The sequence below is a fragment of the Aulonocara stuartgranti genome, assembly GCF_965226115.1.
Source record: "Aulonocara stuartgranti genome assembly, chromosome: 7".
In the NCBI taxonomy this organism is placed as follows: domain Eukaryota; kingdom Metazoa; phylum Chordata; class Actinopteri; order Cichliformes; family Cichlidae; genus Aulonocara; species Aulonocara stuartgranti.
Genome location: NC_138945.1, coordinates 63,022,761 through 63,036,297, shown reverse-complemented (window position 1 = coordinate 63,036,297; position 13,537 = coordinate 63,022,761). Strand labels below are relative to the sequence as shown.

The following is a 13,537-nucleotide window of genomic DNA, read 5'->3' as shown; positions in this document are numbered from 1 at the left end:
GCGCACCGATGGATACAGCCTGCTTGCACGTCTTGGAACGGGTTATTTTGTGAAGCAGCCTAAAACACACGGCAGTCTACAAGAGAGAGAGAGGAAGCCTGGACTTGGACAACCACCCATTTGTGGATAATAACCCTAAAAAAAAATTAAACATTAAATAAAAAAAACCTTACCCCGGTGTGTGTCACATCAATGGAGAGGCGAGGGTCGAATATCCGAAATATACAGCGGGGGCGCAGAAGTGATGACAGCCTTTGATGAACCATAACTCCCGTCCAGACAAGGTGAGATCAAAGCTCCGTTCGGAAAACATGTAAGAATAGAGCTTTTGGTGTATAACGAAGGCTCTTCACACTTGGGAGCCGCTGCCTGAATTTGTGATGGGGTTTTAAAGGCTTCTGAAGGATACCGCCTGGAATTTTTTCTTCCGATGCTGCATCCCAGAATAACGAATTTCCCTCTTAAATATGGAGAACGGAGCAATCTGAAGAGAGAGATTATCTCTAATCGTGACAACTTTATCACTTCTCCAACCTACAGGATACCCTTTCAATCACTGTACTGCGGAACTTCTTTTTATCGGTAAAACCAGGAGGGGGAAGAGAAATAAGCATCTTGAAATCCGCACTGGGCTGTGCGGTGAAATTTAATCAGGGCTGATAGCTAAGAAGCAATAGGGACTTGATGAAAAGTTACATTTGACACGTAGGCGAGCAGTCGGGTTCTTAAAATAACCCCACCTTAACAGCTCAACGTGTGGATGATGGTCTACCGTAAGGTCTACATGAAAGGCTTTAAGAGCATATTATTGATATCAGAGAGAAAATAAAAAGTCGTCACTTGGAGAAAATCTTGGACCACAGTGGGCATCGCTTTGCCACGAGTTGTTTCAACAATGGCACTTGTGGGTGCCTTCTGAAATGTGCGTCTTGAAAAGGGAGGAAATATCGGATGCATTATCATCACTGTGAGAGTTAATTGCATTGCATCCGGACTAATGTTTGGATTACATACAAAGTCGTGTTGAGACGTGGAAGAAAATGAGTGTGAAAAGCAAAGGTAACAAAGGATTCTCCAAAACTGCCTGAGTATTGCGGATTTTTTTTTTCGATGCAGTTTTTGCGGAGGCAGCGGAAGAAGAGCTGTTCTTCGCCGGCGGAGATCTTCCAGACCTTGGCATTTCTCTGTAAATAAGTAAGTTATTGGTTATAATGTACTGGGAGGGAAAGCATATTTCTAAATGTCTTACTATTCTCTATAGTATAACTATCCTATTCAGCCCTTTCGCTCTGTTGGATGTCAAAATGCGGAAGTTTATCTTCGCTGTTTGATGATTGATATGTACAAAATCAGCACGCAGCGCTCCCGAGGTTTTGCCATTTATATTACTTATACTGCGACCTCTAACGAAGAGATATTTAATTGTAGGGTGATTCAGAGCATCATGGAATGACGCGCGCTTTCGCATTGGTGTGCTTGTTTTAACTGCGCGTCTTCGAGTGCGCAGTATCAAGATTAGATGTCTTAAACTCTTAAAAGAAAAAGGGAGAGACCGATTTGAGCCTCTAAATTAAACAGGTAAAGAAGAATCTTTGTGAATGGAAGTGCACTTAAAGCATCTGATTTTGGTTTTTCACACTGTAACGTGACTAAACGGGGACACGCCACCTGCAATACCTACACCCGCCTATCAATCCATCCAGTCTGTACTTCTGTGCGCTCAACCTACTTTCAGTATAGGAAAGTCTGCCATGTTTTAGCACGTGTTCTTGTACGCTACAGCAACCGCGAAAAATACTTAACATGACCCAAAACATGTTCAAGTTAGATTTGAAAATCCAAGCTTTGGATGACCTAGCTGACGATTGATTAATGACCAAATATTGTGTTTTCTTCCTCTCCACCCTCCCCCTTCTTTTCTCGGGGTCCCTTACACAAAAAGCACTTGTTCACCGCCCTCCGTGGTAGCCGGAGAGGGAGCTGTCCTTTCTCCTGGTGCTGAAATTAAAAGTGGCGGCAGTCACTCATCCTCTACTCAGCTGGAAAAGGCATAGATGTTATAGATAATGGCTCAAGAATCACAACCACTAAAAAGGCTGAAGAATATCCTTGACTGTGTGCAACTAAGCAACAGATGTGATATTGGCGAAGTTCATAGCATTTCATGTGGCACAACATGTTTTGTAAATCATTTTGTAATCTGACTCATTTTACCTGCTCCTCGAATTAAAGATTAAACATTTTATTAAAGTATCAACCCCAGCACATATACATACACCACACCCACAACTCATAAAATATGCAGATAAGTACATGAAGTGCCACTGGTTGTGTGTTATGTTGGTGGTGGGCTTAAAAATAGATGTTTGTCAAGAAGGTGACAAACCAGTGTTGGTGGTAAAAGCATAAATAGAGGTGGCTGTCACTCTTGAGACAAAGAATAAATTGCATCTCTCACCTGTGAAAGTGAGAAACATGGCAGACATTATTCACCCACTTGAAAGGAAAGCCCTCCATATGATGGAGTGGCATCACCTTGGGGAGACAAATTAGACTGCTGATTTTATGTTTTTGCCCTGTCAGAGGCTTATGCAAGATAAATCCCCCCTACATTTTCCCAAGTTTGCTGATGTTTGTTGGCAGCTGGTACAGAGTGATTCATAGTAATAAGCAGAGAGACTCTTCCTCCTCCCCATTTAACACTACTCAAACCTTTTTTTCATCCCCGTGGAGATTTTCTTGGAGAGGGAAATGGGTTGTAGCTATGGGTTGTAAGGATCCAGCCAAAATAAGGAGCAAATGGGTTTGAAACTGACTGATTCACTGGGCCACTCTGGATTAGTGCTTGTTTATTTCACTACACTAGATGGACAACAACTGTATCTCCAGTGTGTCCCTATTAGTCCTTCTAAACAGTAGGAAATAGCCTTAGAGCAGGTGCAACTCAGGGACCAAGTGGGACTTTCCGCTGCTCACACAAATCCAGTCTTCGGCTGATGATGTTTCTACCATAGACATCTGTTTCATGTCCAATTTCTCTAGCCATTGTTGTCTGACTTATCTATTGAAAATCATTCCAAGCAGCCGCGTCAGAAAATTAATGAACTTGTCATCTGGGAAAGGGCACCATTGCAATAAGGTGCCAGGGTCTTGCAAAGCGACAGGCTGTATACCCATGTTCCCTCCCCACACTCCCTTTGTCATTTTTCCCCTCCTCAGCTTGTGACTCAGTTCAGATCAAGGCCAGCACTGTGTGCCTTATAATAAAATGTTCATTTTTCAAATCGGATTAATCTCTGTAAAGCCTGGCTTAGGACACCATTAGCATTCATTTCTTTCACTACCGGGGACTTGTATCAATAATGGAACTACCCCTACATTTTTCATCTTCTCTGGGTATAAAATCTCTCAGGGGGTTTCATTCAGTGAGAAAGAGAACAGTTACAGTGATCCGTTATCTACTCCCTTTTGTATTGGAAACCAGCAGTGCAATGCTGGGGGTCTTGAGTGCTAGGCTAGATAGGAGCTGAAAGCCATAATAAGATAAGATAAGATAAGATAACCTTTATTAGTCCCACACGTGGGAAATTTGTTTTGTCACAGCAGGAAGTGGACAGTGCAAAAGTTATGACGCAAAAATTAGAATACAATAAGAATAAATACAGTACACAGCTGTACAGAATAGAATAAAATAATATACTATATACAGTAGAATAAAATAGAATAAAAATATACAATAAGATAAAAATAGAATACGAATGCTATATACAACTGAGTAAAAATACAACGATGCCAGAAAAGATTATTGCACTTAGTGTTATTGCACATGTGTGGATGTGTGTGTTTGTTCAGTTAAAGTCTTTGTTGTGGAGTCTGACAGCAGTGGGGAGGAAAGACCTGCGAAATCTCTCCGTCCCACACCGTGGGTGCCGCAGTCTCCCACTGAAGGAGCTGCTCAGTGCTGTCACAGTCTGCTGCATGGGGTGGAAGATGTTGCTGGAGGTGAAAGGAGCCTTCATACGAAGATGATGTTGATAGATATGGTATAATTAATTATAATAATAATGGACTCAAGCTAAAACCATATACTTGCAGTAATAATTAATTGTGCTCTTAGCTTACGGTACATTTGGATTTTAGTATTGTGAATGTATTTTTATTAAACACCCCGTTGAGCATAACTATACATAGTGGCACAGGGTTTATGGCAATATTATATCCACATAGATATTATATTAGAGAAACTTGTAAGTGTGTGGAGCTCGAGAATAGGACAGAAGCAGCAAAAATATATTTTGAAGCTGTTGGAAGTGCATGTCTAAAATCCACAGTCATGGCTGATGACTGCAGATTTTAGACATGTGGGTGTGACATGTTGATTAATCATGCATAGCTGAAGAGGTAGGCGAGAAGAGAGTCACCTTAAAGGAAACATCTGAAAGATGCTTTCATAAGCCAGCGGTGGATTACTACTAATGTGATGGCTACTGACACAGTGTTGCAAATCTGCATCTTATGCAGCTATTGTGAGTGTGATAAAGAAGCTAACCTCAGTTTCTTCTTCTGGATGACGCATGTAATCTTTTGAAGAGAGTGCTGTGGTAAAATGTGGGAATTTGTCACAGTTTTGTCACTGTAAGTGCACTATATCAGTGGCTTCCTCATGTAGTCGTTACAGTACTCTACCACTGTGTAAGATCATCTGAACCTGAGATTTCTTTTTTATCAACTAGACACAAGCAAGCATCTTGGGCACAGCACAGCACACATGCACCATGAATGGTATCTGCAGCAGCCCTGCTCATTAGTCATCCTTTCCTGCATGTCTGTCTGAATGTTCTGTCCAAAAGAAAGAACAGCTGAGCAGGGGGACGGCCACAGCACATTCCACCATCCGATGGATTAATCAATTGGTGTTCCAGCTCAGCCCATCCAGCTCAGCCCATCCAGCTCAGCCCATCCAGCTCAGCCCATCCATCTCAGCGAATAATCTGGGAGACATCATAAAAGTGCCATTCTATCATTCTAGAGGTCAGAGAGCATTGCTTCTTTTTTTCTGTCCCGGCTCCCACTCACATCGTGGGAACACTAGTAGACTGAATGAAATGTAGATAAGTGTACTCGGTGTGGCAACATTGTGCGGTGTTTGCTGGTGTTTTGAATCAACATAGATTCAAACATTTTTGCTACTGTGATTCATGGCTAATAAAGAATTCTTTCAACTCCATCACAATTGCTCTGATTCGTTGCTTCCCTTGTAAAATTCAGCTAAGAGTACTGACCTGAATTCAGGATGCGTCATTACTCACCGCTTGCCTTACATCACCCACCTTACCAGTCATGATGATGGTGTCTTTTCGACTTAGTAATCCTCACCTTCCTCTTCACTGCCAGTTTCTCTTTTCTTGACCTCACTGGAATGTCACATGCTACTAAAATGAGAGTGACAGCACCCGAGGTAGGAATGATGTGATGACTCGGTTAATAATATCTTGCTTAATAAGTACAGGGCAAACACAGACACATTCTTTCCCTCTTTCTTTCGCTGTCACACACATGCATGTGCACATGCACGGATACACACACTTCCACAGCAAATTAATATGTATGCACCACAGAGGAGTCATTCTTCCTGTCTTCAGGGCAACTGGGCAGTGTCTGTTTAAAGTGATACTGGCCCTGGCCTCCACATTAATTCTTGCTCTTAAATTAAAAGGTTAAATGAGGTGGGAATGGGTGCCAGGCTATCTCTTTCTCCCTCATTTTACTTTTCTCCGGAATCTGCCTTATGGAGGTATGGATATCTAAGTATTGTTTAAAAAAAAAGACAAAAATTAAATTGACAGCAGGTTACAAAAGAAGACATTTCCCCTCAAGTGCTGTTTCCTCAATCTTTTGCTGTTGACAGTGGAATCTAAGAGTGAGCTTTGTGTGCTGGGGGCTTCATACCCTGTGCTCTAAACACTCAAAGTTAAAAACATTTGAACTGGAGATATGCCCTTCAAACAGGTTTTTAGTGGTCGCATAGCAACAGATCCATGACTAGCACATCCCAAGGCAGCTTCTAAGCTGTTAACTAAAACACAGGTTGTCAGTGGACACCAGCCTTTAGTGACAAAACTAAAATCTAAATTTGATACGGTCGGATGTTTTAAAATTAAACACCACAATTCTGTCTTTCTTCACTTTCTTAACAAGGTTTTGTAATATGCAGCCTGAATCCTGTTAGCATAATCAATCTGAAAGAGGATGATGAATGGTGGAAAAGCCATGTCTATATGGTTGCAAGTGTTTAGCTTTAAACATATACTGTTTTTGAGATTAAAAAATATATATTTATTTGACGGCTCTCTGCGGATAGGAGGATTTTTTTGTCCGGATAGTGTTGTGTCCTTAGAAATAGCAAGCTTTATCTGCTGGGTAGATGCACAGATTTTGTATCTCACTCTCCAAGACAGCAAAAATAGCACTTAACTAGGGGTCCCTTATTTTTACCCTTATTGTAGTTTTTGGAGTCCCCAGGTGAAAGCATCAAAGCATAGGAAACCTGGAAAAAGAAAGCAATGACACAATAAAAGAAAAAAAAGATTCAGCTGTTGGAACATAAATGACTTATATGGAAGAGAAAAAAAATCTACAACAAAAAAGTACAACACGGTGCCCAAACAAGCAACAACATATTCTGGCCACTGAACATAAGCCTGTTGATTCACTGACTGATAAAAGGTTATATTTTTAACATTTAATAAGCTCTTTGAAGCATAAGCTGTTTGCACACCATTACATGCAAAATCTAAACTGGTTGATTTGTCCTCAATGGCCATGCATGTGAATTTTGATTATCAAATGGATTCTCTGTAGATTTTTGCTTAGCATATGTATGTGTGTGAAACCACATGCAGGTGCCTTTCAAAACTAGTGTCTTCTGCAGACCCAAGAGTGCAGAAAGAGTGCCTGGGATCTGGACATCTGGGTCTAGCTTTGCCGTCTGTCTCTCAGATCAGCTTTTTAACTCATAAGCTCAGTCGGGCTGGCAATCAGTCTGGTCATCAGTCAAAGCCCCACAATACAACACAGCATGGTCACACACCAGTTAGTCGTCTCATTGTTAGACTTTCAAGTTATACAGACATTGCATCTTTGATCATTCAAAAACAAGCTATATATATAACATGTGTTGCTGACAACTCTAGCACCTTTAAAGATACTCTTATACTCTTATCATGCGTTTTCATTCAGGTACATGTGCATGCACGCAGAATCGTGTTTTTATTTTTTAAATAAATGATATATTTTTGATTTGTGCATCAGTGTATCAGTGAGTCTCAGTATCTTTTTTTGTTGCTTTTCTCTCACTACCCACTCACCCTGTTAGACTCTGACCTTAATGTGTCACTCATCCTAGCACCTGCATGTAGGCAAGGCTGCCCTACTATGATAGTTTTGATCTGACAAGAATTGACTTACACTTGATTTAATCCAAGTTGTCTCTATAGAGTCTTCTGTGGTACCAGTCTGTTTCGCCGCTTAGGTCAAGGCCTTGTGACAGCGGCTGTCAGTCCGCTCTGCAACTGCATGTGTGAAAAGAAATAAAAGCTGCCGAAAATGCTGGATGGAAATAAGAGAACTCATGCATGCCTGGCTAATGGCTCATCTCCCTCATAGACAACAATGGGGCTCAAGAGTTGCGAGTTCGCTTTGTAATTGGAAGGTTGCCGGTTCGAGCCCCGGCTCGAACAGTCTCGGTCGTTTTGTCCTTGGGCAAGACACTTCACCTGTTGCCAGTGTTGGGAAGGTTACTTTTAAAATGTATTCCATTACAGATAAGATAAGATAAGATAACCTTTATTAGTCCCACACGTGGGAAATTTGTTTTGTCACAGCAGGAAGTGGACAGTGCAAAAGTTATGACGCAAAAATTAGAATACAATAAGAATAAATACAGTACACAGCTGTACAGAATAGAATAAAATAATATACTATATACAGTAGAATAAAATAGAATAAAAATATACAATAAGATAAAAATAGAATACGAATGCTATATACAACTGAGTAAAAATACAACGATGCCAGAAAAGATTATTGCACTTAGTGTTATTGCACATGTGTGGATGTGTGTGTTTGTTCAGTTAAAGTCTTTGTTGTGGAGTCTGACAGCAGTGGGGATTACAGATTACAGATTACAGAATACATGCCCCAAAATGTATTCTGTAACGTATTCCGTTACGTTACTCAATGAGAGTAACGTATTCTGAATACTTTGGATTACTTAATATATTATCATGCTGTTTACAACTACATGAATGTGCTATTGTTGTGATTTATTATGGTTACTGAAGGTCCGCGGCTCCGAACCGTAGTAAAGGGACCTCTGGCTAATACGGTGGGTTCTGTGTCGGGCTCGTAGCCGAAAACTAGCTTTACTTTGTTGTCTGGGTCAACTTTGCTTGCGAGAGACAGAGAGAGGCGTTGAAAGGCTGCTCCAACTTAACTTATTGTTTTTGGAGGAAAATACGAACACGGTGTACAGTCGAGTCTTAATAGCTTACTTACAACTGGGCTCGTCAGGCACTCTTCTTGGCTGCAGTGGTTATTATTATATTTACATGCTTCCAGCTCCCTTTTTTGCTTGATGACAGCTCGTACTTTTCCTTTTTCTCCCTCCCTCGCTCACAGACACATAACGGGTATGGCAGTCCATTCTCCCTGCAGCACGGACTACACTGCCTATGATGCTACATTCTTTAGAGGTATACCTGTAGCATTCTGCCTATTAGCTTAGCACAACAACAACAAAAAGGCCTCTCTCACCCAGGAAACACGCAGAGAGAGAGCGTCACCCTGTAACCATGGCAACCGTAACGCTGCCGCCTGGATCAACAGAACGTAGCTGTCAAACAAAACCGAAACAGTCCTGACCCGCCACAATATGAAACAGGAAAGTACCGCAGTGTAATCTATTTATTTCAACAAAGTAACTGTATTCTAAATATCACCTTTTTAAACGGTAACTGTAACGGAATACAGTTACTCATATTTTGTCATTTAAATACGTAACGGCGGTACATGTATTCCGTTACTCCCCAACACTGCCCGTTGCCTACTGGTGGTGGTCAGAGGGTCCGGTGGCACCAGTGTCCGGCAGCCTCGCCTCTGTCAGATGTGGATGTGTAAAGCGCAGTGTTGGGGAGTAACGGAATACATGTACCGCCGTTACATATTAAAATACAAAATATGAGTAACTGTAACTGTAATACATTTTAAAAGTAACCTTCCCAACACTGGTAAAGCGCTATACAAATACAGGCCATTTACCATTTACAAGTAGTATGTTTAATTCTAAACATATGAAACCCTTAAACATTCAAACTGTCAGTTTGTCAGGAATTAAGACTGGGAGACAATTATTTTCTTCCTGGTTACAACTCATCAATAAAGATAATTGGAAAGCTGTAAAAAACAAACAAACCAAAAAGCAACACATAACAACAACAAAGTTCTCTATGAATGACTCATGTTTATCTGTACATCAGGGTGTAATTCTAATGGATAAAAACACAAAATTAAACTGATTGGTCTAAGCAGTCATAGAGAGAAAAGCCAAAAGCAAAACTCCTTGCACAGAGTTTTTCTTTGAGCTGTTTTTAAAAAAAAGAAATGTTTGTTAAAGAGCCATTTGGCAGCTGCCAATCTGAAAAAAATATCTGCCAGTTTTAAATGCATCACGTGAGGTGGTTATGGACAGGTTGATAAATCACATTGCTACAGCGAAATCTGGAAATATTAGGGAATGTAATTTTCCTTTTGGGCACTCAGACTGAAAAATTGTACTTGTGTCCACATAACAGAAACTAAGACATAATTCCCAGCAGTAATACACCCAACTGTTTTGTGTCAGTGCTTGCAGATGGGAAGCCTATTAGGAATCACATAACAGAAGACAACAAAGTTCTTGTTAAGTGTTTGTCATATTTTTATTGCTACTGAATTGCCACTTAGCATAACTGCACAAAAGTGGGTTGGATCTCAGGAATTTTGTCTCAGATCTCTGTGAAATAGCTTAAGGAATATATTTCTTCCTTTAAACTTTAGATTTTTCTTTACACTTCTAAGCTACTAACTCCCACACTGGGCTGAATCATAAGTAATCTACTGTCAAACATCATCACGTTTTAATGGTGATACTCATTTTACAGCATACGATGTTGCATAATATGTGATATTATTTATAATGGAGGATTTTGTGTCATGTGGAACTCAGGTGTAATATTTCTAGTTTTCTAGTTTGTTTGAATATTATGAAACAGCTGTGACCTCCTCATCGAGTCGCGCTATCCATAGAAGAGTCTCTGATATTCCTTGTATGTGACTGTGGTTTGATCCTTCCCTGCTCCGAGTCTGTCGCAGTGATATAGTGATTATGTATAGTAACAGGGGAACGTTCCAGGCTCTATGTTGACTGCTAATTGGGCTCCAGTGTAACGACTGTGTCATATTAATGACCCAGATCCAGCTCATTGTAATATTCATTAGGTGTGAGGATTGCCTTTTCTCTCTGGGGCTGCATAGTACAGAGGTTTATGAGTGTGTGTCTGTTTGTGTGTGTAAACGATGGTGTTTGTATGTCTGTGTTGATGCAAGCGTGGGTGTTGGAAACAAAGGTCGATCACTGCGTACGGCTCTTCTTCACTTGATCATTTTGTGTTTCTGGAAAGCACTATCCTTGCTTCACTGATTTGGGTTTCCTCCTTTGCAACTTTATTTTTAGGAAAAAGTGATAGGGATTCAAATCTCCACCTGACTTGCAAACAAATATTGAGCCACAAGTATGTCTCTTTGTGCAAAATTACTGAAAAAGATGATGGAAAAACAGACTTGAAATCAGGTGGACTATGCTAAACCATGCGTTTCAAAACAAAATCCAGAATAAACCTTTTTTTTAGCAGAGGCTCACAAAACCCTTCGGGAGACTTACTGTTTTTAGGACAGTGTGGACAGGTTAAAAGAATATTCTGTGCTTGATGAAACAGGTGGGACGCCTATGGTCACTGGCATGTAATCATTCCTCTTCCCCACCCCCACTGATATGGTCTGGATTTGCATAACACTAAGCATGCATGAGCATAAAAGCGAGTCAGTTTCTTTCTGTTTTCATTAGCTTCATCTCTACCTCTTTCTTTAATCTATAAGGGCCCTATCATGTCCAAGCCATCATATTGCATTTTTTTTTTTTGCTCCAAGGCACAGTTCTGCTATTCCATTTCATTTTGCAATGCTTGAATTGGAATGTGGAGTTTTGTAGTTAAAAGAGGTCATATGAATGTTAGGTGCCCCTTACAGCGAAAAAGGTTAAAACCCTTCAGTAAGGAAGTGGAATAGAAACAAGCTCTTCCTATTGTACTCTGGATAAGATCACAGCAGACATGCCTGGTTGACTGCTATAACAGGACAAGGTCTTTTGAAGGACAAAGCAGTTCCGTAAATGCAGAATGTATAAGTCATGAACTGCTGTCTTGCTATTTCCTTATCACTGTCTGTACTGTGGACAATCAACCTCAAACTTCACAGCACCCTGCCCTACGTGACTCTCTCTTAATTGGAATTCTTTCTTTAGTTTCATTTCAGTGTTCATTTTTGAATGATGAACCTTAATGGCAAATTGTGTTTCCTTGTACTGACTAAAGTGATGCATAAAAACAGGGGGTGTTAAAAAGGCTTCTGTCTTCTAAAGACAAATTAGGTTTTAATGAAGAATGAAAGTGGCTCTGTGGAGTCTCTGGCATAAAGTCAGAGCACAGTAACTTTTGTGCAGTGATGAGGTATTCATTATATCCAGTTAAGAATGGCAGCTATCAATCTGTAAATGAGCTGTATAAGTCACATCAATTATACTGCAAGTGTTGGAAGGACACCCATAAATGTCAAAAATGCAAATAGTCTTCAATGGATGGCTGGGCAAACAGGAGAAAGTCTTTTTTCAACCCAAAAAGCTCGGATACTCGATCCTCTCATTTAACGTGACAATGGAGGATTTCATCATGCTGAAGAAAACGAGATTCATTGACTTAGGGGAGATACAGTGTTCTCACTAGTGAAATAGGAGAACAAATCTTCATAACACTGTTCTGCCATTTTTGTACTCATTTGTAACAACATCAAAGGATCAGCTGCATTGTGATTACAGCCTCTGTGAAGTGGACCTTAATCCAAATTAACCGACGGAAAAATGCTGGAATATGGTAACAAGGACTATATTGTTTTGAATGCTTCAATAAGAAAGTTCTGCATAAACTTTTAGAATTAAATTAAGCATTTTTTATCCAGTGTTGTCAAGCGACTGTACGTCAGGAACATTTTAATTTCTTTCTTCATATCAAGTGTCTTGTTTTCACCCTTTTTAGTGCTACAGAGGTACAGTAACATGAAGTGGGACACTGGGTCTCTCCTTATGAATTCAATGTATAACAAAAATAAAATATAGTTTGATAATGACTGAAAACACATATCAGTATGTATATTTACTGGTAGATTTATTATTGCTAATTCCAAGTGGGCATTTGCTTGCTTGTTCATCGATGGCAAACAGTAGTGTGCAGCAGTGGAAACAGCTGTTTGGTAAAACCTCATCATCAGACCATTTTCTACTGCTTATCTGGGTCTGAATCACAGGGACACCCTAAGCAAGGAAGCCCAGACCTCACTCTCCCTAGCCACTTCCTCCAGCTCACCCGGGGTACACATAATCTCTCCACCGTGTCCTGAGAGAAAACTCATTTTAGCCACTTGTACCCATGGTCTTTTTCTTTCACTTGTGATCATAGGTGGGTAAATCGACAACTACAAACTACAACTGCAGAATGATAAAGAGTCCCCATTGATACAGGTGCTATACCAATCCATGTTTCAATATCATGCTTTCCTCTCCCCTCACTCATAAAGGCCCCTATACTTAAACTCTTCCACTTGGGTCAGCCACTCATCCCTGATCTGGGCTCAGACTTGGAGAGACTCATTTTTAATCCTGCCAAAACAACCATGTCATCTCTCCAAAAAACAGAGACAAGATTCTGAGGCCACCAAGGTGGAAGCTTCCTGCCCCTTAGCGCCACCTAGAAATTCTGGTTGGATGCCTGCTCCATGCATCAGTGTGATTGCAGATTGCCTTGAAGTAATGCTTCCACTCCATGAACATATCCTCAGTGAAGTCAGAAGCACCCCACCCACACTGTAAACCGGGTGTGTCGAGTACCACTTTCACCTGATAGTTTGCCAGAATCACTTTGAGGCTGACTGAAAGTCTTGTTCCATCAAACCCCTCCCACATTTGAGTTTTTGCCTCACCTACTCCCAGAGCTACCTGCTAGTACCTGTCAGCTGCCTACGGAGTCCCACAAGCTAACCAAGCCCAGTGGGACTCCTTCTTTGGCTCGGTGGATCCCTTCACCATCTGGATGATGGGGCTAAGACCTGGTACCTAGTGGTAAAGGTTTATAATAACCTTAACCTAAAAAACAAAACAAAAAAATACTACACA

General features: G+C 40.7%; 1 protein-coding gene across 3 annotated transcripts in view; it reads left to right on the top strand.

The window, feature by feature from the left end:
• Window positions 1-204: 204 nt before the first annotated feature.
• lrrc4ca (leucine rich repeat containing 4C-a) overlaps window positions 205-13,537 on the top strand; it is a 51,051-nt gene continuing 37,718 nt past the window's right edge. The window contains exons 1-2 of one of the 3 annotated variants that reach the window (XM_082539345.1): window positions 205-284; window positions 1,117-1,194. The gene's annotated coding sequence lies outside the window, so the exon portion shown is untranslated. Of the gene's footprint in view, window positions 285-915; window positions 968-1,116; window positions 1,195-13,537 lie in introns of those variants that run through there. The other 2 variants (XM_082539344.1, XM_082539346.1) reach the window with 2 other exon arrangements.